At 37.7% G+C, this 26,015-nt stretch overlaps 1 pseudogene; it reads right to left on the bottom strand.

Annotated features, from left to right (window-relative positions):
- Nucleotides 1-563: 563 nt before the first annotated feature.
- On the bottom strand, nt 564-6,705 carry LOC148718653 (adhesion G protein-coupled receptor L4-like; annotated as a pseudogene).
- Between the last annotated feature and the right edge of the window lie 19,310 nt (nt 6,706-26,015).

Here is a 26,015-nt window from a genome sequence, read left to right as displayed (position 1 = left end):
ATCGTTATCCAATTGGGTAAAATTCATGATTTGCACTATTTATTGTTATAATTTTTGTTATGACGATGACGTTGATGATGATGATGATGATCATCATCATTATTGTTATTATCATTATTATTATTATTTTAAATTGTTGCTCTTAACTAACTATTTCGGACACAGTGCAGGGTGAAAATGGGCACATCCTTTAATAAAGGTGTAATTACGGAAAAAAGTCATGTATGAATATAGAGACGTATAGATATCTTTGCTGAACGGAGCTCTAATTAACTCAAATGATCTTAACATGTCAGGCTGTCATGAAAAATATGAACCAGGCTTGTGAAGGAACAAAACGAAATGGCGAAGTAGAGAAATTTTTCTTTTATGGATTGAGGAACCGAAAAAATGACTCATTAGCTGAACGCCTGAATGGCTATCAAATTGACCAAGTGACTGAATGATTGATTGATGGTTGGAGAGAACCATAGACTGACTAAATATTTGACAGTCTGATATCTTGATAGAAGGATTGATCAATGGATTTATTGATTTTTGTCTCTCGTTAAGTCTCTCATTTTTTAGTTGCAAAGCCACCCGAATTTTATCGAGGAAATGCACAAAGAGTTGAGAATGGTGAAAATGTAGGTAAAAGTCTTGTGTAGTGGCGATAGAAGGCCAAACGACCAAGTGATACCCAAAAGGGGAATCATTACCACCCACGTTCTGATGCCAAGTCTAAAGGAAGACAAATGATAGTTATTTCTAGATGTCATGTAACTTTGGCTCTTAGAGGAAATCAAGCAAATAGATACCTTCTTAATCCTCGCACATGCATTCAAACGAATACCCAACTGTACAAGGGGGAGGGGGTGGAGGAGGTAATTGTGAAACTTACGTTGCGATATTTTGAAAATGTTTTAACTTAAACTGAAAATCTGTTATGTCAACTGCAAATGGCAAAACATGCATGGAGGGGATGGGGGAGGGTGACCTCATCTAACATGGTTGACTTTTGCGTTCGATTTTTCACTTTCTCCACTATTGTTCTTGGCTTGTCATGGAAACAGTCACAATCGAGCTTGACACGAAACAAGAAAATAAGAATCAGAAAGTAGATCATTGGTTTACCGTAATTCTCTTTTCAACCGAGAACCCGTAGCCCACACCCCACTTGTCATTTTCCAAGGTAAACTACTAGCTACTGAAGTGGAAAGTTGCCCAGATAAAATCCTTTCGATATATATTAATAGAAGAAAAAAACCAGAGGGGAGAATCGTATCCACCACTCCAGCCTTCCCCCTCATTTCATCCCCTGTAAGAGTGCGGGTTAGGGCTCACAAACAATGCTCATCACCATGGTCAGATTGCAAGTGAATGAATCAAATAAATTGATTTTCTCTCTTCGCGATTTTAATTCAACTGTACCGGACTTGCTGAATCTGCGTGGCTCCTGTTTGCGGCATTGTGGTCAACTCCCGTATGACTCGTGCGAGTATAAAACTGCTGAGCTAATAAACAAACAAAAAGATAAAGAAGAAAAAAACCATAATGGAGCAATGTGCATGTGTTGTAAACTTTCACAACAAACAAGTAAAAGTAAACTCCTTCCACCAGCATCCAGCAGAAAGCGACCAGCAAAAAATACTGCGTTAGAACCGTTCCAGTTATGCAAACGACCTTTAGAAAAGGGATTAAGAGTTTTTCTTCTATTTTTATTTTTTTTAGAAATTTCGAAAACAGAAACAAACACAAAAACCACATTCACAGCGTTACCCATGGCGTGCATTCCGCCGAGAAAGCTTATTTGATCAGCTTCGAGCGACGCGGCGAGACTCAGTCTTATTTGAGTCAGAGGCTGATGAATATCTCTGGTTTAAGAAATAAAATACCTGCAGTGATTTAGCTATATCTCTTTGTTAGTTTCAACAAATCAAAGGCATAAGAAACTCGAAAATATTTACTCACGTGATAAGGGAATGGATGATTATAGTTAAAATAATTCCGATGATTGAAAGGCTCAATCCCAAGTAAGTGATAATTTCCAGAATATCCTCGTCCTTCTGGGAAAGCTGCAGAACAAATCAGAAACAGATGGAATAGAATGTTTATCAATTTCACTGATGAGCTATGCTAGAAGCAATATTGAGCAACTCAATACCACGTGCACACTGCCACCACTGTAGTCTGCTAAGACAGCAAAATGAGTAAAATAATTGCAGCTGCAGACTGTTTCTTCTGAGTTGCTTTGTGATGTAACTAAATGACATCCATCTTTCGAAAATCCATCTTGACTGAGAAAAGAACGAGAACTTTGAACGAAGAATACCCATGTAATACACAGTCCATATAATGAAAGCTTTAACAGTTTTTATTTCCCTGACTGGGATTATTCACTTAAGCTGGTTGACTATTTTAGACGGAAGTCAGAAGCGGTAAGCATTATCGAATTGCTTGCTCAGGACGGTGCCTATTTGCATCTTTTTCGTATCGCGTTTGGCTTTTGACCCCCAATCAATCAATCAATCAATCAATTTATTTAACGTGGTCAGAACGCTTAGCTAAAAGCTAGTTTACAGGTACGCCACGAAATAAAAAGAAAAAAGGAAATTATAAAGCCTTGTGAAGGTATATAAATTTAAATAAATTAAGAATTAAGAACTAGAATATATAAAATGTAAAATGTAATCATTAAAAACAGGCTAATATTAAAATATAAGAATTTAATAATGTAGTCAACGAGTTGAAATATAATTAAAAATAGATCTTCACCGCGCTAGAGTCCCGTGAGATCTAATGTTTTTAAGTAATTTTTAAAACTAGTAAATGTCTGTATCTTTCGAGACTCGTCCGGTAAAGCGTTCCATAGTTTCGATGCAGCATATCTCCATGATCTTAACCCGAAGGTTGTTGATTTTACTTTTGGGAGGTCCAGTATTGTGGTGCCCCTAAGATTATAAGTGGAGCACCTAACTGTTATAAGATCACGCAAGCTTTTTGGTCCTGCATCACTAGTTAATATCTTAAAGACAGTGGACAAAATTTTCGCTAATCGCTGTTCACGAAGACTTGAGAGACCGATACGCTTACAAAGTTCCTCATAAGGGGAGGACTTATCTCTAAAAACAAAACGGAGCGCACGTTTGTTCACCAACTCTAACTTGTCAGCTGATTTCTTATTACAGAAGTGCCACGTTTCGGAGCAGTAATTAAAGTGTGGTAAAATGAAGGCTTTGTAAAGATCCCTTCTAGTCTCGAAAGACAACATTTTCTGCATCCTTTTTAACACAGCCACCTGTTGACTGACTTTTCTACATATTTTAGCAATGTGCTTTTCAAATTTCAATTTATCATCGATTGTCACGCCAAGAAGTTCCATTGTGTTGGATATGGGAAGTGGTGACTCCTCACACTTAAACACTGGTTCATCAGTTCCTTTGTGTTTTCCCAACACCATTGCCTGGTATTTTGAACTGTTCCTCTTCATACCATTACGCGCGAACCATATATCAGCACTAATAAGACCGTTGTTGATTGTTTCTTCAATTTTGGAGAGTTGATTGTCGGCGTAAAAGATTTGAGTGTTATCAGCGTAAGTGGACAGAGTGCACTTCTCGATGACATATGAAAGATCGTTCATGAAGATGTTAAATAGTAAAGGGCCGAGGATGGATCCCTGTGGTACACCATTGCAAATAGGTTGCCAATTGGAAAGTGTATTCCCAAGTCTCACTCTTTGGAATCGATTTGATAAATAATCTTTTATCAGGGTGGTTGTTGCTTCATCTGCTCCATATTCTTTTAATTTCAAAACAATCAGTTCATGAGGTAAGGTGTCAAAGGCCTTGGACAAGTCCATAGAGACCAGACTGATCAATTTGTTGTTATCAATTTCTTTTTTCCATTGTTCGGTTAGACTAAGAAGTGCTGAGTCGCAGCCGTGATATTTCCTATAAGCAAACACATATTTGTGATAAATTTCTTCAAAATACGGGCTTATTCGGCAATGAACAATTTTTTCGAAAACCTTCGATAAAGCTGGCAGAATCGTTATCGGCCGATAGTTAGTTTTTAATAGGCTGCAGTCTTTTTTGAGAATTGGAGTGACCTCGCCAAGTTTCCACTGTTGTGGTATCTTAGTTGAAGTTAGAACATGATTAATTAGTGTACTAAGAGGGAAGCATAAAACATCCATCGATTCTTTAACTGCTAGTGGAGGGATCCCATCACATCCAGAAGCCTTGTTTGGAGCAAGTTTCCTCATTACTTCGTAAACTTCTGTTGGATTAGTGTTGCTTAGCGACACATTCGGCTTGCTTATTAAGTTATTTGATATGTGCGATAAATCTGCTGGATAGCCATTTTGATTTTGTTCTTTGGTACTTTGAGTACAGCTTGTGAAGAAATTATTTAATGTCTCGGTCACCTCTTGAGGATTCCTGATGATTTTGTCACCCTCCTTTAATGTTATTCCGCTATTGTCTACATTCTTTCGGGAATTAACATAAGGCTTGATGGCACCCCAAAACTTCTTTTGATCTGCATATTTTTCTGAACACAGCTTCTCAAAATGTCTACGTATAGATTTTCTCCTCATGCTAACTACTTTGTTGCGCACTAGACGGTAGCTCTCCCAATCACACTTATTACGTGATCTATTAAATTTTTTCTTAAGCCGTTTTCGTTCCACCATTACTCTCCCAATTTCAGGAGAGATAAACTTCGATTCTGCTGAGGATCGTCGTTTGAAAGATCGCATTGGTGCATGGTCATCTAACACCTGGTTGTATAACGTCTCCCAGCACCAGTAAACATCGTCTATATCATCAAAAACGTATGCAGCATGAAAAGGAACTCGACTGAGATCTGTCTGAAAATCATCTCGGTTAAAGGTCTTGAATATCCGTTTCTTGACGACTTCGGCGTTAGCATGTAACATTTTAGTTTTGAGAACCGTGTAGACTAGCAGATGATCACTGATTCCTGTTTCGATAGCGCCAGGCGATTTCATAAACATGGGCACATTTAAAAGAATGACATCCAGGCAAGAAGCTCTAGTTGTTGAAATTCTTGTCGGTTCTTTAATTAATGTGTCGAGGTCATAGATATCGCATATATCCAGAAGGCATTTGCCTTGGTTATTATTCATAAACGGATGAATTATGTCACAATTTAGATCGCCAAGACAAATCACGTTTACGCAGAGAGATATCGCTTAATCCAGGACTGTAGTCAATTCAGTTCTGAAAGTAGCATTGTTAACAGAAGGAGGCTTGTAGGCACTGATTAAAGCGAAGCGTCTTTGTCCGATGTGTAGGTCGAATAAGAGTGATTCCACTGATGTTGTAATGCTTTTCTTACATGTTGCGGCGATGTTATCGCGAATAAAGACGGCAAGACCACCACCACCTTTCCTCCTGTCACGGCGAAATAACTTGTACCCATTAACGTGAAATTGAGAGTTAGGAAAGGATCGATCGATCTTAGTTTCCTGTATGGATAGAATGTCGAAGGCTCTGTTCGTTAGCCACTCCTTGATCTCCTCAAATTTGCTAGGTAAACTGTTTACATTTAGGTTGGCTATAATGCATTCCTTGCGATTTTCGTTTCTAATTAACTTCATGTCCGAAGGTTGTGAACTAAGGTCCAGCTCGGTTTCACTCGCACTTTCATGCGTGGAACTATTCAAGGTGGAAAAGAATGAATCGCTAAACCTCGGCAAGGCACAGAAGGAGCATATCCAGTCAACTGATGGATTATTAAGGTAGTACTGAAAGGTCCAGTTCGACATATTCAGACATTTTGCATGCGACCAGGTGTTGCACTCAGAACATAAAATGGCGTCTTGATTGCTTCTTACGGATTTAGAACATTCACCACAAGGATATTTCGTATGCTTCTTTCTCGGACCAGGGTTTGGTGAAACATCTCCAGAAATCAACAATCTTTGCGCTTGAAATGTACCTACACCAGTAGCAGTGTATAATAATCTTCCTCCATTAAAACACCTCGATGCGAGCTCAAAAGGTGGTTTGTAGTAAGCACTTGACGTTGTTAAATGGAGTGGAATAACCAGTCGCGTACAGCGTTCGGGATGCATAAAACTGCAGTTTGATGACTCATGAACTTCTCGTAGAAGTGCGACAAGGAATAAAAGACACAATAGTGTGCCGCCCATACGGACGTGTCTGACCGCCATGATGAACCTTGAAATGTCACTCAGAGCCAAGGTTATTTTGAAGCTATAAGCGAAGGAAAACGAGAGAAACTTTCAAAACACAAACTCTTCATTGATATCTTGTAAACACTTATCGGTCGGACTTCTGCTCAGGTCGTTGAGACTTTAGACTGTAACAAAAACGAGTGATCAATCCTCCTTGCAATTCAAATTCAATAAATTCAGAAAAAAAAGCAAGTAATAATCCGTGGGTTTTTTTTTTGTGTGTGATATTGTTGTTGGTGGTGTTGATGTTAGTTGTTGTCCCGTTTTACCTATTCCTGAAGCCACTCCAGAACACGCAATGCTTCTCTTTAGTATCGTTCTGGAAAGAAATAGATTCAAGTCGTATCTCGTTCAACTGAGCCTGATTATAAAGTGACTGAAACTGAAACTGATCTGAACTGATTGGAATCAATTTGACTTTGCTTTTTTGTCACCGTCAAGTTCTTAAACTTCAATATTACATTCTCTTCTAACTCTTCTGGTTTGGGATTCATAGCTGCCTTTATAATCCTACTTAACACACGGCGGCCAAGTAACCAGAAAAAAAAAAAAGCATATTAGATATTGAGCATGTAAAGATGAAATAAACAATTTTTAAAAATCGAGTTTCCAGATGGGATTTGAACCCACGACCCTCCGTGATCTAGTCGGATGCTCTAACCACTGAGCTACAGGAGACTCTATGGTGAGCAAGGGTCAATTAGTGGGTATTGACTGGAACCGCATCACGCGGCTACACAGCCAAACATCAGCTAGCGCATAGAAGCTCACTAACAGCATCACGCTGTCACATTAAAGCATCACATGCATTAAATCCCATCTGGAAACTCGATTTTTAAAAATTGTTTATTTCATCTTTACATGCTCACTTTGGAGGCTGGTTGGCTGCATGTGATGCTTTAATGCATGTGATGCTTTAATGTGACAGCGTGATGCTGTTAGTGAGCTTCTATGCGCTAGCTGATGTTTGGCTGTGTAGCCGCGTGATGCGGTTCCAGTCAATACCCACTAATTGACCCTTGCTCACCATAGAGTCTCCTGTAGCTCAGTGGTTAGAGCATCCGACTAGATCACGGAGGGTCGTGGGTTCAAATCCCATCTGGAAACTCGATTTTTAAAAATATTAGATATTGTTTGAAAAGTGAGGGAACAGCACTCGCTTTACGTGGACAATGACGAGCTGGCAGCTTTCATTTACCAATGGCACATAAACGTTAGTTTTTAAGTTCCATGAAGTATTCGAGATATGAAGCAGGATCTCAGTAAAAACTTCACAAAATCTAAACATTTTGGGAAAATCTGACAAGGATCATGATACTTTGGCAAGATCTCAGCGCCCACAATAGTTCTTTTTACCGTACTTACCTCAATTCTGACGATTAGGTAAGTATGCAGTTTTCCTTACCTCGTTCACGCTTGGTTGTCCATCGCTTAAGGACGGGACAAATCTGTAAGGGTGAACATGATAAGCTTTAATGTTGGGGTCCACTGACCATTGCACCTTTCTACCATTCGCTTCTTCATCGATGGGGTTTTTTGATAACACGGACAGAGGGGTGTATGAATGGAGACTAATTCAGGCTTTAAAACTATTTTTGCGAGGCGTAAAAACTCTCCTCTTACAAAGAAAAAAACTGAAATGAATCCTTGAATATTCTCAAATGTACTAACTAGATAGGGTTAGATTATATCATATAAATTATATAAGCAATTCGCATACCTTGTTTCGTCAGAATGTGTTTGGATCTAATCATGTAGATCCTTGTACACACACAAAACTATCACTGATCCTAAAATAGGGAAAAGCAAACTTACGTTTAGCTTAGATAACAGTTACTGTAAATTTTTAAAAGGTTGTGTTTTATTTAAAATGGTATATAAGTGCGACGGGTTACTTAAAATATTTTCTACGGTAATTCAGTAGGACATTGACGAGTCAAAGGGCTAAGGGGTATCGAATGTTAAAATATGACGGTGATGTTTACAAACCGTTGTCTACAAAATTTCCAGAGGAGATATTGATAGAGGCTTGCCATTCATGATTCTCTAGGTGGAAGTCACTTGCATTATCTTTGTAACCTTTTTGAATAAGAAGGACTTCGATAGAAAGGAAAAGTTTAATATTAATATGATAGTGATTGTTAATTAACAAACGAAATTCATTCAGTCATTTCTCTGTCGATAAATCAGTTACACATTTAATCTCCGAGCAAATCAGAGAGACGATCAGTGACTCTGTCAGCCAGCCAGTCAGTCAGTCGACTAGTAAGTTACCCGATTTTCTACTCTCGCACTCGCTCAATCAGTTACTGAAAAGATGATCATTTTCCCAAATGTGAAAAGAAACCCGTGTATATACTCACACATTTTGGTGCTAGTGTACTTGAACCTTTTTCAACGGCCGTGTTCCACGTAAATGGTACCCGCCATAGCTAAGAACAGCTTTCTCGAAAGCGACTGCCACCTTAAAAATGGACTCCGTTCTGAGCTTTTCTACTCCAGGCTGCCGTTCTCCAAGGGTAATGTTTCGATATTTAATTTGAAAATTTCAAACAAATTAATAGCTTCCTGTTGGTCCATAGAATACATGTGATTCTGGTTTTTAACGTTACCCAGGTTAATCACAACAAGATATAAATTAATTCGTTGTGACACTTGCAAAGACAGCGTTAACAGGCGCTTGCGATTTAAAAGCAACAACTATTGAGAAAATGCCACATAAGATATTCGCGTTCGATCAAATCTTGTCGACATATAAGTTTCGATTGGTCCTCTTGGAGTAAGGCTTTTTCTATTAACAGAGAAAAAGGATTCCTTTTGCGCTTACATCTTTTATCTTATACCATCTTCAAAAGTCGATTAGAAGCTTGCAGCTGCTCTTTCGTTACACATTTAGATTCAAAGATGGATTTTATATTGCATTATTAAAACTAACAACTCTGCTCCTGGAACATGAGGTTTGAGAGCAAAGGTAGCTACTGAGACGTAATCTGATGTGTTTATATGCTCTAGGGCTTTTAAACCGCTGCTGACATAGCACTAGCATTAATATTCAAATAAGCAAACAAACAATGTATTAACAAAAGCGAAAAGACATTAATTTCCATATAAAATTCAGGGAGTCCTGACAATATCTCAAACATCATCTTGATCGAAGACCGTGTGGTGTTTATTCGGTTTTTTAATTTTACCTCTGAACTTCCAGTATCATAGACGGAAGTTATCAAGTGAGTGCCTCGAAGATAAAATCAATCTTTGTTATTAATATGAAAACACTATTAAACACGAGTTTGATGCCCAGACGTTTTTACTGGGGTTAAACCATCCCTTCGTCCCCATCCCCCTTCTCTGATGCACGCACATCGAGACCATCGGTTAGTTCCGTCCATCCTGGGCATAGCATTTTCATGAATATAACACCTGAAATGTGATAAGAAGAATGTGTGAATGTTAAGATGCAAACATAAGAATTGACCTAAATATTACAGTTATTTTCGTGCACCATGAACCCAAACCTGTTATTTTAGTTTCTTCCAATGATATATCTTTCGTTCTCCGACGATTTCACGACTGAAAAAAAGTTGGGAAATAATTTCGAATAAGCTGTTTCTTCATTAAAAGTTACCATGGCAAAAAAATGGGTTGCATTTGACGGAAGCCAAGGCTTTGTCGTAGAATAGTATGGGGTTGTAAGGAAATCTTTCCAAAACTGCAGTGAAAAACTAAACGATGCTGGTGAGACTTGTTTTACATGCGAATGGTTCTCCCTCGTCCACCTTAGGCTTTCTCTCAACGTGAAAAATTTGTAAAATAATAAAGTAAGAACCAATCAGCAGCCAGTCTTGTTTGCTAAAGGACAGTTTTCTATGTGGCCAGCTATGTTGGTCGTGGCATAAATAAAATTTAGGTGACCATTTTTCTAAACGATAGCTGTGCGATGCAAATTCGAAAGTAATTATTGCATCCATCTGTTCTTTTCAGAAACGTATGGTTAAACATTATTGGTTAACAGTCACATCAAAATTATATTACGCTTGACATAAATTCCATGGGCCTTCTTTTGTTATGTTTTTCTTCTGTTTTGTTTTTCAAATGACTACTGATAACTCGGCGATCAGGCAGGATAGCTTCAAATCCCGAGAACTCTTCTGAAATCTTCGCTCGACTATAATTTATTAGAACACTATTTTGCTCAATTTCATTTACATTTTATTTGCATTGAAGTTTTGATTTTGCTTTCTCATCATGAGCTCGCCACTCAGTATCTGGTACAGGCTTGAGGGAAAAATTTGCTATTCATACGTAAACGATGCTTATTTACTCGTTATAGTCAGATAAGAAATATTGCAAGTATATTTATGGATCTCGTGACTAGGCCTAAGTTAATCGACTTTGATCCTACTTAAAAACATCATTTTATTTTCAGTGAATTATTTGTAAAACTAACCTCCATTAAGTAACCCGTCAAGTAACCCCTTCCATGAGACTAAAAACTTCCCCCTCTTATCAAATTCTGTTTGAATGATATAGTTTCCAGACTGAGACAATAACGTTAAAATTCCCATTCCCTTACTTACTCTGCGTATGAAAAAAAACACTGAGAGAATTGTAATAAAGATACTAGAAGTAACGTGAAGATATCATAATTTTCAAAGCGAAGAAGACTAGGAATTGTTTTTTAGGAAGAGATTGTGTCGATGTATGTCAGGCAGAGCGCTTACTGCTTGTTGAATAAACTTCAATACTTCAGTCAAGTGCTGATATCTTGCAGGACTGAGTAGGCAAATGACTTCAATACCATGGAAGAAAGAAGTCTTGGTTTATTGCGATCGGGAAGGATCAAGACATTTTCTTTTTTGTGTTGAATAATCCTTAGGTTAGCTTAATTGGCTGGCATCCTGAAGAAAACATTTGGAATAGGGAAAGGAAAATTTCCTTGCTCTCGGCGGATAGTGAATGAACGGACTAGTCTGAATTTCAGCCGTCTCTTCTCTTTACCCCAAGGGGGGGCGCGGGAGAGAGACGTCTGAATACCGAGCATTATAATGTCGTCCAGTGACGACTAGGCATTTATAGATTATGCTAGTAAAAGTGGCATATTATGCTAGAAGCATTGCTTTTTTTTGGCCAAATTATGCTAACATTATGCTCTTTTTTCCAAATTATGCCACCGTTTTTTTAAATCATGCTCTTTGAAAAAATGCAAATAAGTCCAAAAAATATATTTTTTAACTAGAAGCCGTTAGTCTACAGGAAAGAAACGCAAAAAATCCACAATGAATTTCAAATAAACACGTGGTTCAGGTTAGACCCGGGCTCAGTGCTTCACAGTGAACTACAAATGCTACTAGTTTAACTAAAACTTTAAATATTGATTAAGATCACCAAGTGCTTGGGACTAGAGACAAAAAATTATCAAATAAGGGCATCAAAAATGATCTGATAATTATCCCAATGCGCAAATTATGCTAGCATTGCTACTTGGCAGAAATTATGCCAGTTTGCTCGAATTATGCCAAAAATTATGCTAGCTTAATCTATAAATGCCTAGTGACGACACTTACTAATTTATGCAATTTGCATAAATTAATTTTTTTAAACAAGATGGCGGCCACGAGTCATGGAAACGTGACCGGACAGACGCATATGCATGAGGTGTTCTGTGCTTTGTGTGCCGTGAAGCTTGACGATAGAGCATCCAGAATATATGTAAGGGGTCGCTCTTCTTTTCCAACTGAAACTGAATTAAGGAAGTTGCCGTTAAAGTTTGCGATCGACGACAACACTCGTTTGTGTTTTCCCTGTCTGCGCAAGCTAAAGAAGAAAAAGTCCTTTGAGGAAAATTTCGCCGCTGCATCGGAAGACATTGTGCGACATTATGGAATAGATATGAAACCCGCGGACTTTGTGCCTTCATTTGCTAGCACACATTTGAAATCCACTGTAAACTTTTTGTATTCCCCAAAACTGGGAGAAAAAGGGGAAACTTGTGGGATTTTGTTACTTTATTGTGATTTCCCAATTTGGGAAAAAGCTACCAAAACCAACATTGGCTTAAGTGAAACCCGAAAAAAACCCTATATTGGGATTATATTGTGCCAGCTTTAACCCAAAGAACGGGGTTTACCTGACCCATATAAATCCCATAAATGGCGGGATTTTGTCAACCCAGATAAACTCTAGTAATATGATTTTGTTGTTCAAGTCAAATCCCAATAGTGGGATAAGACTGCAGACTGCAGACCAGGGTTAAAATGCAGACTGAGGGTAAAATAAAATATTAATGATATTTAGGAGTGTTCCCCGTACCCGTATTTTTTTTTTCCAAATTCCGAAAACACAAACCAAAAAGCGTTTAATCGCCTTAGTCAAACAGATTATCAACCTCGAGTTCTTAAACTCCCCATTTTTTTTTTAATCAAGTTTCCCAAAAGCGCACAAACTGATCGTAATGTTATGCATCTTACCTTTCTTTACATGTCGGCCATTTTGAATTGTGCTTTCGCGAATAGGTCTGGGACCGAGTCCTCAGCATTTAAATTCTTTATATGGCCTTGGAATTGTTTTGAAGACAAGGCAAGCAAAACACGACAGCACAACAACAAGGCAAGGTAAACTTGTAGGTATCGAGCACAGTTTGTAAAGGACATTAACGCAAATTGTCGAAAATTACCATGAGATCGTCGTCCTCGTTTTCCGACATTTGGGGACGACGTAACTCTTATACTGCGTGAAGCGGCCTTTGTGTGTTTCGTTTTACCCTCAGTCTGCATTTTACCCTCAGTCTGCATTTTACCCTCAGTCTGCATTTTACCCTCAGTCTGCACTTTACCCTCAGTCTGCATTTTACCCTCAGTCTGCATTTTACCCCCGGTCTGCAGCCCGCAGTCTCGTTTTACACTGACCGGATCATTTGCCAGCATGGCTTCTGGCGACGAATACACGATGTTCATTTCCCCATTCGCAATTTCCTTGAAATTGGCCTCCTCTTGACCGGCACCGATAAACGAAGCCCTAATTCCTCTTTGTTGAAGACCTTTAACTTCATCTTTGATCAAAAATACCAAAGGTGAAATCACCGACACGATGCCACTTCGAATATTACCATTCTGATAATGCCTTGTCGACATCTCTTCCGCAACTAGAGGTGACAGTTGATAATTTACACTTCTGCCAAAGCCCTTGGGAAGATTGACAAAAACATCCTTTCCAAAAAGAAGATAAAACAAAGCTCTCTTCTGTTCATTCTTCAACTCTGTTAAGCCAAAACGCGGCAAAACACTCTGCAAACTTGTCTCATAATTGCTTTAAAATCGACCCGCGTGTCCGCCGCCATTGTTTACACTTCTTTTAATCATCCTTGGCGCGTCTAACCAATAAGAAAAGGTTATCTAATTCAAACCATTAAAAAACTACCTACCATATCCGAAAAGGCAAGTGACGTCTCTGGACGACATTATAACGCTGGGAATTCAGACGTCTCTCTCCCGCGCCCCCCTTGGGGTAAAGGGAAGAGACGGCTGAAATTCAGAGTATGAACGGACTCCAAAATAAATTTTCACAGGCTGGGGTTTGCCTAATGGAATTTATACCTAACAAGACCTTGAATATCCAATATTTAGTATTCCACAGGCCGAAGACTTACGCAATATAAATTTTTACATTTTGAAAATGAAAGTAAAGCTCCCCCTCCCCACCCAATGAGTACAAGAGTTAGTGAACCAAATTTCTTGTTTATTGCTTTTTAAAACCAAAGTTTCATCGATGAAAAGCTCATGATTATTAAAACTAACTATTTCGGAGTTTTGCGTTCGAGTTAGCGTCTAAAATATTACCTTATCATGACCATGTACTACTGCTGAGATTGGATTGTCATGCTTGAAGCTAAGTTTCTTGTTGGTCTTCAAGTTCGGATGGTCCTCATGAGCCTGTTGAAGTAAAAGGAACCAATAGTAAAGAAAGACACATTTTGATAATCAAAAGCAAATTGTAGGGTCTTTGGGTGTACAGTGCATGTAAATGTATAAAGATTAACATATTCAATTAATAACACTTTTTTATTCACTATCATAACACAAACTAGTGGATCACATGAAGCGCGAGTGCTGTCAAATTCATTCCATGATTAGGGCATCCGGTTCAGAAAAACATCCAGTTCTGTGAAATGGGATTCTTGTTAAATGGTTGATTCTATAATTGTTTTTGGTCGTGGTCATGTTCCAGAGTCTAATTACCTTGACCGTACACTCGCCAGCCGTAGCTTCAATGCAGGTGGACATATTTTAGAGGTAGACAAGTGGATATGTGCTTTTTAAACAATTCCTCTTTAAACAACATATCAAGATTTGCCGAGCACTATTTTTTTTTTCTGATCTACAAGTGAACGCCAACGGGATCAAGATTATTGGTAATATATGGATTTTCGATTATTACGGCTAAAGAAGGTCTCATTTTGTACATTTTTATGTTTTAATGTAACATGCAGGTGTGACCCGTCCGACGAAGAGCTTCAAATGAAGCAGTTATGATACAGGGATCTTTTTTCTTGGAAGTGAACTTTCGTAATTTTTACTGAAGTGGTTACCGTTGTCAATACTCCAGCTTGGATTACAAGACCCACCTGCTATCAATTGTTTTTCTTCCCAGACTATTCACGATATGATATCAAACTGAAACACAATACAGATCTCTTGCAGCCCGACTAATATAAAAAAGAATTGTTCAAAATCGCGCAAAGCAAGGAAGTATTTCACATTGCAAAAAGACGAGCGTTTTCGTTCCCTGTCGAAAAATGTTCCACCATTCTTTCGATCGATTTCTGAAAATGTCCATGCCTTGGCTGTTTATTGTTTTTTTATCGTTTTATTGTTTTTTATTGTTTTTTATTGTTTTTATTGTTTTTATTGTTTTTATTGTTTTTATTGCTTTTATTGGTTTTTTTGTTTTTATTGTTTTTATTGGTTTTTTTTTTGTTTTTATTGTTTTTATTGTTTTTATTGTTTTGTTGTTTTATAAGGGAATAAATTGTTTTATAAGGGAATAAATATATTACATTTGCATAACTTAACTAACTAAACTTAACTTAACTTAACTAACTTAACTAAACATAGTCAACCCCTACCCACAAATAGCATAGCTAGTCTCGGCGGGCAGTGTGTGGACGCTAAAACATCTTACATAAATTTCGGTTCAACAAAAAGATTCAATAAATATACAAGAAACATAAATTAAATATTAAATCATTAATTTAAAGGCAGAAATGACAGTATGAGATAAAAATACAGAAATAGAAACACAAGACAATAAACAATAAATAGAGGAATACATAAGTTATACACTACTATTAACTGGATTTAACTTTTGACACATCATTGATTATTCGTTCTTCGTCAACATAACAATCTTGAACTTGAAGATTGTGAAATAATATTGTTGTTAGCTTTTTCTTGAAAATATCTTTTGGAAGATTCCTTAAGTTTCTTGGGATGCTATTCCAAATTTTACAACCAATCCTTGAGAATGAGTTTTTATGTTGATTTAGCTTAGAACAGTTTATGTAATAGTTACCGGCAGATGAAGATCGGGTATTATGATTGTGTATTTGGTGGGAAAGAGTGAACAAACCAGAAAGATTGGGGGGGGGGGGGGGTTAAATTGTTATGGACATCATGCATTAAGAAAGTAGAGAGTTTAACTTAAAGCATACTAATTGGCATAATATTAGCTGATATAAAATAAAGGATGGCGTGTGAATTATAGTTGGCAAAGTTCATTAATCGCAAAAAATTTTTCTGGAGTATCAATATTTTTTCCATATGAGACTTAGCTGCTTGGCCCCAAGCTACAAGGCCGTATGATAAATAAGGATAAATGAGTGATCTTTATATATTTAGTAATGTCGAATATGGTACAAGATGCCTTAGTCTGCAGATTATACCAATGCCTTTACTTATTTTTGATGCAATATGACTGATATGATGTTTCCAGGTAAGGTTACTGTCAATAAGTACACCTAAATATTTCACATAGTCTTTACTCTCCAGGTCAATGAAATGTCTTCTATTATTATTATACATTTTCAGATTTACTTTGTAATTAAGTCGCTTCTGGCTGGGATGGAAGATGATAAAATTGGTTTTCTTTACATTTAAAGAGAGTTTATTTGAGGCTAGCCAATCATAAACATTCATTAGTTCCATATTCACCACTGTTTCAAGAGACTTAAGGTTTCTGTCGGCAAATAGCAGATTTGTATCGTCAGCGAACAAATAAAATACTAATTTATCTGAAGCTTTTAAATGTCATTGATATAAATAAGAAACAGCGATGGCCCTAACACGGAGCCCTGTGGGACCCCACACAGGGTTTTTTTCTTTTTTTGGATATATAGGATCCTATTTGTGTGGTTTGGATCCTTCCAGACAAGTACGATGAAAACCAGTCATTTACAACTCCACGAATTCCATAGTGATTGAGTTTATGTAACAGGATCGGGTGGTCAACCGTGTCGAATGCTTTTTGCAAATCAATAAAAATTCCACAAGAGAACATGCCCAGATCCATGTTAGCCTGGATTTTGTTTACTATATCGAGGATCGCATGCTCAGTGGAACATCGCTTACGAAAACCGTATTGTGACTTATAAAATATGTCATGCTTGTTCAAAAATACTTTCAGTCGATTGCTCATAATTTTTTCAAAAATTCTGTTAAATATTGAGAGGAGCGATATAAGACGATAGTTACAAGGATCAGTTTCATCTCCATCTTTAAACACGGGAACAATTTTGGCATGTTTTAATCTCGATGGGAAGCGACCATTCTGAACAGAGACATTTATTAGAGTCGTTAGAGGTTTCATTTGGCAATTATGTCACGCGAGCACTTCAGTATACGACTTGGGCAAGAGTACAATCCATGTGCTTTAGGTGAAGGTGCCAACATTATTTCAAGCATAACTTCAGAAAAAAGGACTGGTTCAAATAAAAAAGAATCACTATAGGCTATCGTCGGCAGAAAATCTGAAAAGTGTTTATTACCGGGTGGAATTTTTGAAGCAAGTTTTTTCCCAATAGATGCGAAATGGGAGTTTAGTATATTAGTATGTTCATAGGGGTTATGAGATAGCCCTCGATTGTCCGAGCTCTTTAATATATTTATTGCTTTCCTGATTTTCTTTTTATTGTTAAGAAGACTGTTAATGCCTTCCCAAGTTTTTTTCATATCTTTAATGTTTACTTGAAAAAAATTTTGATAATATAGCTTTTTACTCAGACGCGTAAGTGTCAGAATTTTATTTCGGTAGTATTTGTATTGATATTTATATCCTAATGATAGAAGTTTATTCTTTATTCTGATAGATTTCCTTATCCCTCTAGTTATCTATGGTTTGGATAACATTTTAAACTTACGTTTTGAGATTGGTTTAAGAGGGACATGTTTATTCATTAGTTTATTCAATTTGTTGTAAAAACCTAGAGAAGAGTTTATCGACATCTGTTCCCACTTCGGGAACCACTCGAGCCCAGTCAACTTGCGATAGGTCGTTTATAAAGTTTTCTTCTGAAAAATGAGAAGAGTCGCGGATGAGATGACTGCCAATTTGTCCTTTTTCTATAACTGATCGTGAAATACAAAATTGCGTAAAGTGATTGCTTATGTCAGAGATTATGTTGCCGCTAATAATTTCTTCTTGCCCATTATTGGTGAAAATATTATCTATTAAGGTGGCAGAGTTGTTGTGAACACGGGTGGGTTTATCATAGTTGGTATTAGACTAAAACTTTGAAGGGAAAAAGAAAGTTTTGGGCATAAGTGCAGGATGAGGTATGGAGAAGATTGATATTTGTATCAGACATATAAATCACCTTGCCAGTAGCGCTTAGCTTTTCTATGGTTTCTTCAAATAAATTCTGGAACTGTTCAGGAGAGTTGTGTTGACGGTAGATAACACCACAGATTATATTGGCTTTGTTCGTGAAGTGGATTTCAGTCCAGAGAACCTGAAACGCTTCAATTGAACTCTTTTTAATTATCGTATACCTTAAGTTGCAATCTATGTACATACCAACACCTCCCGCTGAAAGAGGTGTTGGGACTTATTCAAAATTATATCCTGCTAATGAGGGATTGAAATCAACAAAATCTGCATTTCTAGTTTTAGTTTCTGTAACACCAATAATGCTAAAAGAAAATTCAAGCTCGTTCAACAGATGAGAATGGAAGTCCTCGAAATTACGTTTCAGGCTCCTTATATTATTATGAATTAAGGAAAACGTTTTTGGATCCGAACGCTGACATCTTTCTGATTTAAGCTGATTAAAACTATGTGGTGAATAATATTTACAGCGAATAGGATGAAATAAAGGAGATTCCGACCTCGAGTTAAAGTTTGAATCAATATTTAAGCTAAAGAGATCAATGTCGTGGAAGCTAGGCAATCGTTTTAAATATCGTTTTGAAGGAAGATTAACCGATTGGTAATGAGATTATTGAATTGACCGTGACACTGAATAATATTTTGATTGGAATAGGGCAATTCGCGAAAGCCATTTTGATTTTGTTTATCTAAGTTTGAAGTAGTCATTTTCTGGCAAGATTTATTTCAATACGTGCAAATAAAAGATCCCTAACAAACCTAAGTTGACATTTTTTGTTCCTGTTGTTCCAGCCTGGTCAAATCGGAAGAGCTTCTGATTTTCAGAGCTCGGTCGTTGGTTGATCTTCTAAGAAATATAGTTGCACTCTTGGCCCAACAGAACTCAAAATTGTATCTGCTCTTGAAGTCTTTAGCATCCGCATATAACAACTGTAGTCGTGGGGTCAGATGTTCTACCAATCTAACGTTTGTCATTACTTCAGCTTGTGGCAGACCAATTTCTTCCGGATTGATTTTACATGCTTTTTTACGGAGGGACATCACTTCATTCCTGGCCAGCCGTCTGATGAATTTACAAACGATCGGTTTCGGTCCTTCTCTTGTGGCGTTTCGGGTCGAAAACCTGTGTGCAATGTCCAGGGGCCCGTTTCTCGAAAGTCCCGGTAACTTAACGGGCCCGAAGCCATGTTTTAAAATCAAAATTGAAAGGATAGGGAAGCAGGTTCTGGCACCCAAAACAAGTCCTTTTTGTTTCTTTAGCTAATAGTTTTATTGCATCATTTTCAAAACTTTGAAATACCCATCTTAAAAGAAAACATAACAGCTTTACGGGTCCGTTAAGTTACCGGGAACTTCGAGAAACGGGCCCCAGGTCGTTTATCGATACATTCGCGCCCATCTTATTGAAGATCTTTACGCAAAGGTTGCTTGTCTGCACAGTATTCTCATCTGCACATAGTTGTGGTACTCCTAGCAACTTGACATTAAATGAATAACTATATTCTTGCATTTCGTCGAGAATACCAGCCATCTCCTCCAATCTCACATCAATTTCATCTAGTTTTGCTCCAATTCTACAAAGTTCTTTCTTGGTGCTAGCATCTGAGTTACTGAGATCATCGTATTCTTCGCCCAAGAAGTCCAGGCTCTTTTTCACATCTGCATTGAGGGAACAAGAGGCGCCGCCATTTTGGTCATCCTCACATCGGGCTGTTTCATGGGCTTGAAACCTGTTCTCGAGCTTTTTGGGATCGCATTTGGCAGTCTCAAGCTGCCTTTTCAATTCATTGTGGCTTTTCCTTACTGATTTAACTGTATCTGGCATAATTGTAAGTTGAAAATCGATGTTATAGCAAGTATAACACAGGATTACAAAATCACACGTCCGATCGGTACGCAACACATGCGCTGTTGTAAATTCTTATTCGAATATTCTATGGGTCTTTAGCCAGCCATAGATGCGTTAGCTTTTATCTATTACGAATGTCTCCTGAGTGTGAAGGTCAAATTGCTAAACCCAAAATATTTGCTGATATTTGGTCTAGCCTGACAGAATTTGACAAAAAATACCCCAGCATAAGCGAATCTTTCTTGATATCAAAGATTGACGCCACAGAGTCGAAACAATATGAAAACAATTCAATATATAAAAGTGGACATATAAGAATCGAACGGTGGAAGCATCACCAGAAATCGGGGACATTTCGAGCCCGTTACGAAATGTCAGCGGTATATCGTGTTACGGACAGTTCAATATGGCGGCGGTGGAAGTGAAGTGAACACGTAACTTTCTATTTTCGTGAAACCCCACGAGAGAAAGGTCTGGTACTTTTCTATCCCAGAAAGCCAAAGGAGACGTCAAAACAAGGAAAATGGCGGCCAAATTGTGTGGTTACTGGGACTTGTATCTTTCGTGTTCTTCCTTCCAAAAATTGGGGTATTTGAAAATGAGTATTTGGCCTTTTAGCTCTGTGAAAATACGAATAGCTTCCCGGCTCGAGGAAAACTTGTGGACCAACCGCATATTCGACCGTTTATGAGCGATTTAGTAGAGCAAACTTTTGCAGAATGCATATCGAACTACGCAGTTGCGAATCTTCACAAGGTTGTTCTCTCGACAAAAGAATTGTAAAACCTAGTCGAAGCATATTTTAAGAGTTCGTATGGGAAAATGGAGTTAGAATTATGAGTTTACTCGCATACCTTGGGAAAAGGTAGACTTGAATTTGTGTACTCGTTTTTCGTAGCGATGGACGCTTTAACGGATGCAGGCTGCATTTCCAAGTACGCAACGAAAGAATATCCCATTCTTAGACATCTATTTTGAAAAAACAATCTTTTCCCATACATTTTCTTATACTGTTTTCGCGCCATTGTGGTTGGAACACAAGAACCACCGCTATATTGTCCCAGATTTCTCGCAATGTGTTGCGTATTCCTTTCTTTAAATAGAACATACTTATTTCAGATTAAAAATACCCGGTCGAGAAGGGGTTTTGGGTTGAATATCAATAGATAGTGTAGATCTCTGGAGCTTTTACTGACCTGATAAACTTACCATACTCCAAATGATGAAAAAGAGAGTTCATTGCTCTCTGGAGATTTGTCTCCCAACCACAATAAAACATTTTTGGGTCAAATATTAAAACTTACCACAGTTATATTCTCAAGTAACCCGTTCCATGAGACCAAAATTGTCCGTCCTCTTATCAAATTCTGTTCATTACATAAGCTTCCACAATATGATTTCTAGCAAGACTAAAACAATACTGTTACCTTACGTATTACGTAATGGTCCGGTCGGGGCTCGAACCCTCGACCTTCCGCACAACAGTTCAGCGCTCTATCCATTAAGCTAACCGGGAGGCGGTACTAAAAGTTAGGCTTCTTATAGACAGATAAATTGGAACCAGAGTGAATTGCCGATGAGAACCGTACCAAAGTTTGGTGACCGAAAAATTAAGACATAATAACAGGAACAACAACAAATTATCTCATCAATCACAAACCTAAAGAATGTTGCGTCAAAACGAAAAGATAAAAACTAGTTATTTATAAATAGCCGTTCGTAAACAATTGAAGGACACTCCTCAAGCACCTCAATTATCACTGTGCTGGCAGCACTCGGCGACTTTGGAGGCCGACCACCACCAATTATTTTGATCTCCCTCTTGAATTCTGCGAATTCTTTCTTGGCGATGATATGGAGATTTTTCCACTTGTCTTTTACCTCCGTGACCGTTCGCTAGGCTATTCCGACAGCATTTACGCATGGGTTATTTTTTCCCACAGCATTTGTTTCTTTTTGTTGATCACAGCATTCGTTTAATTTGGACTGGATTAAGTCCAGATTTTTTCTGGACATTATCGGGGATGGCTTCATTCTCATAAATTGAAAAAAAAAATATATATATATATATTTTTTTCTGTCTTTCGTTTGGTTTCCATTTCCATGTACAGTCTCACTTTCCGCAATTTTTTCCCTCCAATTTTTTTTTTCGCTCGTAGTCGCGTAGCTCCTAATAACCGGTTTGACTGGTTTAATCTCAGCTTGATCGTGGAATAGTTAATCGAGGGATAAAACTGCTTTCAGGAACGTTATTTTAAACCTAGATTAGCTATCCTTGGGATAAGAATTTAATCATCGAGGTGAGATCGCTACATGGACGTCTGAAGCGGCTGCCAGAGGCGCCTGATAAAAATGCTGACGTCTGATCTCAACTGTTAAGCGCGACTGAATATATCCACATAGAAGTCTGCGCTATATAAATGTCAAAATGTAAATGTAATGTAAATGTAGTTAACTATTATTCTTGCGTTCTAGACTGAAACGTAAACTTAAAGAATAAACCGCCTCCCGGTTAGCTCAATTGGTAGAGCGCCGGACTGTTGTGAGGGAGGTCGTGAGTTCAAATCCGGCCGGACCAACACTCAGGGTCTTTAATCAACTGAGAAGAAGATGCTGCCTTTGTAATAATATCTGCAAATGTTTAGACTTTCTAGTCTTCTCGGGTAGGGACGATAAATGGAGGTCCCGTCTCTTGCAGGGTTGGGGTAGGAGACGTTAATTTCCCACACACGAGATTACTGTGTGATGGCTGTCCTCCTCGGGGTGGAATGGGTGGGTAAAAAAGGGGTTAGGTGTCAATTGGAACGAAAGTTCTGTTCCTTTCTCCTGCCATTCCTGTGGCGAATGAATTAAACTAAACTAAACTAAACTAAACTAAACTAAACGAGATTTACATTAATTTAGATATTACCGACGAAAGTAATGGGAGATTGTATACGTTTTAAAAAGTAAAAGCTTAGTTTAGTCCATAGATAAAATCATCATATTCAGCAAAGGCGTCATTATTGTTGTTTTCGAATAGATCGTGCCTCGTGCTAACGAAAGTATCCAATCAACTTTATCAATGTCTCTTTGTTGTAATTGAAACAGGTATCGAACTGATGACTTTACCGATGTAGTGTACACGATGTTCAAGGTAGCGAAAGTGTATCGCATTCGAAAGTTGCGAACACGAAAAGTAGCGAAACCAGCTGTTTACTACAATGGAAAAGAGAAAAGACACAGCTTGTGAGAAAAGTACTCCGCAACGGTGCGAAAATTTCTCTCTGCGGTTTATATAGTTGTCTAATTCTCAAAATGACTGTATGGATTGAAGAAAAACATGAATTACTCCGTTTTAGTGAACAATAGTATATAAACTATTTATTTTTTTCTATTTAAGATCCTAAGTATGGCTAAGTTGTTGGTGAAGTTAAATTATTTTAATTCCCAAGTTATTGTATAGCCTTCTCAGAACTCATTTTTTTCACTCCGGGTGATGTCAAATTCGATCGAGCTGAAAGGGTTCTGCCAGTTTTGAAATGTTTCAATTGAAGTTTATCTTTCTTGTACCACTGTTCTTATCTGGTGGCGATAAAAGAATCGAGTTTTAGAGTGAATTTTTCTTTTAAATTAAGTACCTTAAAACATTTTCAAATTCCGGGTAATGTCACGCTTAGATTCTTTGGAGACTACTGTGTTCTTCTCATCTCTATAATCAGTAAAGATAAATGCTAAGGCTATAGCAAGAGTCGATCCATACACAACGAAAAAGAGAAATCCCCTCACGACGAAGTCCTCCTCTGGCTCTGGCCCATGCGCATTGATGTACGGTGCATTTTGTACCCTTTTATGAGTGACTGATTTCCCTATTGTGTGATCGTGTTCTATGAGACATCTTTATCAAGGAATAAAGAGTTATTTTTCATCAATATCGAAATTTGTTGTGTAAGTCTGTCACTTAAGTGTAACCTGAGGTAACCGACCGCGAAGACATATCAAACCAAATACTACTTCTGGTGCGAAAAAGATCCAGAAATTACTCGGTATCCTTTGATGACCCTTCAAGTGATAGAGGTCTGTTTTTTATTTTAATCGTGCTTTGAAAGAATGCAAATATCCCTTTAGTGTCATCGAAGACGTTGCTTTTGAACGCGCAAAAAAAGAGCAACTTTAAAAGGAGGCAAAGGTAATAGACCTAATGCAGCAGAAGCCCTAAGCGATGATGAGATAAGTTTCCTCTTCGAAAAAAAGGTTCTTGTAAATTTCAAACAGAGATGCATTGAAAAACACACCTTGGCTCTTCAATTTACTGCATTTTGTTCTGCGATGAAGAAAACTGTAAGCAAATCTTAATTTGTATATAGTAGACAAACTTCAAAATGGGAAGTGTTTTGGTACGATATTTACGCACTCGTTTGGTTTGAAAATAAACACTTTCCATGAAGAATATTTATTTCCTTCATTGACGCATGCACGCGAAGCGTTTTTTTCTTTCTTTTATCAGATTCAGTCGTTTATGCAAGCTCGCGCATGATCTAATTTTACCGATAGATCTACGTATCTAGATTTTTCACTGTTATTTATAATTTTTGTCTCCTCTGTGTGCCCTGAGGCGTTCAAAACACTTCTTGGTACTCTTGATTATGATGCACAAATCTAATGTCTTCACCATTTGTTCATTTTGGTGTTACGGGAAGCTGTTAGAACACAACATTTTATTTAATAAGCCACACTGTCGAAATTTCATTAACTGTGTGACACAAGAACGGATGCAAGCGTTGAGATTAGATTTTCCTGAAATGTTTACTGTGATATTGATATGACGTCGAACTGAAACAGAATACAGATCTTTTGTATCCGAATCAACATCGTAGAAAATTCTTCAAAAGCGCGCTAAACAGGAAGTATTGAAGACCACAAAATGATACTTAATTACATTTTCTGTTGAAAAATTTATGTTATTCATTAGATCGATTTTTGCGCACATTCATGGCTTGGCCGGTGTACAGTTTGATTGGAATCTTTGATAGGTTTTCAGCAATTTAAAAATGCGCTAGTTCAACTTTGTTTCTAACGTCTTCTGTGTGTCAAATTACTAAACCCTAGTATTTTCTGATATTTGAGCTGCACATGTTGAGCATAAGCAAAACTTTCTCGACATAAATCATTGACGTCACAGATTTGAAAAGATTTGAAAACAATCCTGCATTAAAATGAAAATATAACAATCGAAAGTAGAAGTATTTTGTATTCTTTTCTTAAAAAATAACGTGTTTCTTTCAGCTCAAAATAAACCTCTAAAGGGAACCTCTTGAACTTTCGCTGGCTTTAATTAATATACTAGGCGTTTAGCGGGTAATTGGATGCTAAGTCTATTGTATTTATTGAATAAAAGAGTCGCAAAAGGGAACGAAGAGAGACGAGACCCTTCCCCCCCCCCACCCCCACTGTGGACAAGAGTGTGTGAATCAGATTTTATTCCTTACAATGAGACTACCACCGCGATTAAATGATTTAAAGACGTGTTTATTCAGTCCCACTGAAATAAAGGCCAATATCTTCGTCATGTCGGTCTTCGAGTCTGGACGATCTCTAAAAATCTGATATAACAAAAGAAACAAATAGAGATAGAATGGATGTTTGATACCCAGAAGCCCTTTAAAGAGTCCTTAAGTGTAGAGTGTAGGATACCTGTATATAGGAAATGTCTCAGTTTAAGTGCAAAAATATGGATATCCCATTGGTAAGCTTTCTTATTTGATAGCCCTTTTGTATTTATATGTGCGGATAATAAAGTGGCAAAGAGTATATCATACCTAGTGTTTGTGTAACCGCACATGCATAACTGATAAATTGAAGAACGGTTGGTGTGGAATTTATAATTTGACTTGTTGCTTGTTGACCTGATATAAAATCCTTCGGATCACGTAAAAGAAGCAGGATCGAACTGTATCGAAATCCGACCCAAGATAGGATAATCAAACCCAGAAATCCAGACCACAGTTGTGGGAGATGAGCACACTCACCAGAGTGCAATCCCTGCTTAAATCAACTTTATAGAAGTTACCTGGAAACGGTCCCTACCTTCCTTATAATTATCAA

This window comes from Stylophora pistillata, chromosome 12 (assembly GCF_964205215.1).
Source record: "Stylophora pistillata chromosome 12, jaStyPist1.2, whole genome shotgun sequence".
Lineage (NCBI taxonomy): Eukaryota > Metazoa > Cnidaria > Anthozoa > Scleractinia > Pocilloporidae > Stylophora > Stylophora pistillata.
Note: the sequence above shows the minus strand (reverse complement) of the source record. Positions and strands in the feature narration are given on the sequence as shown.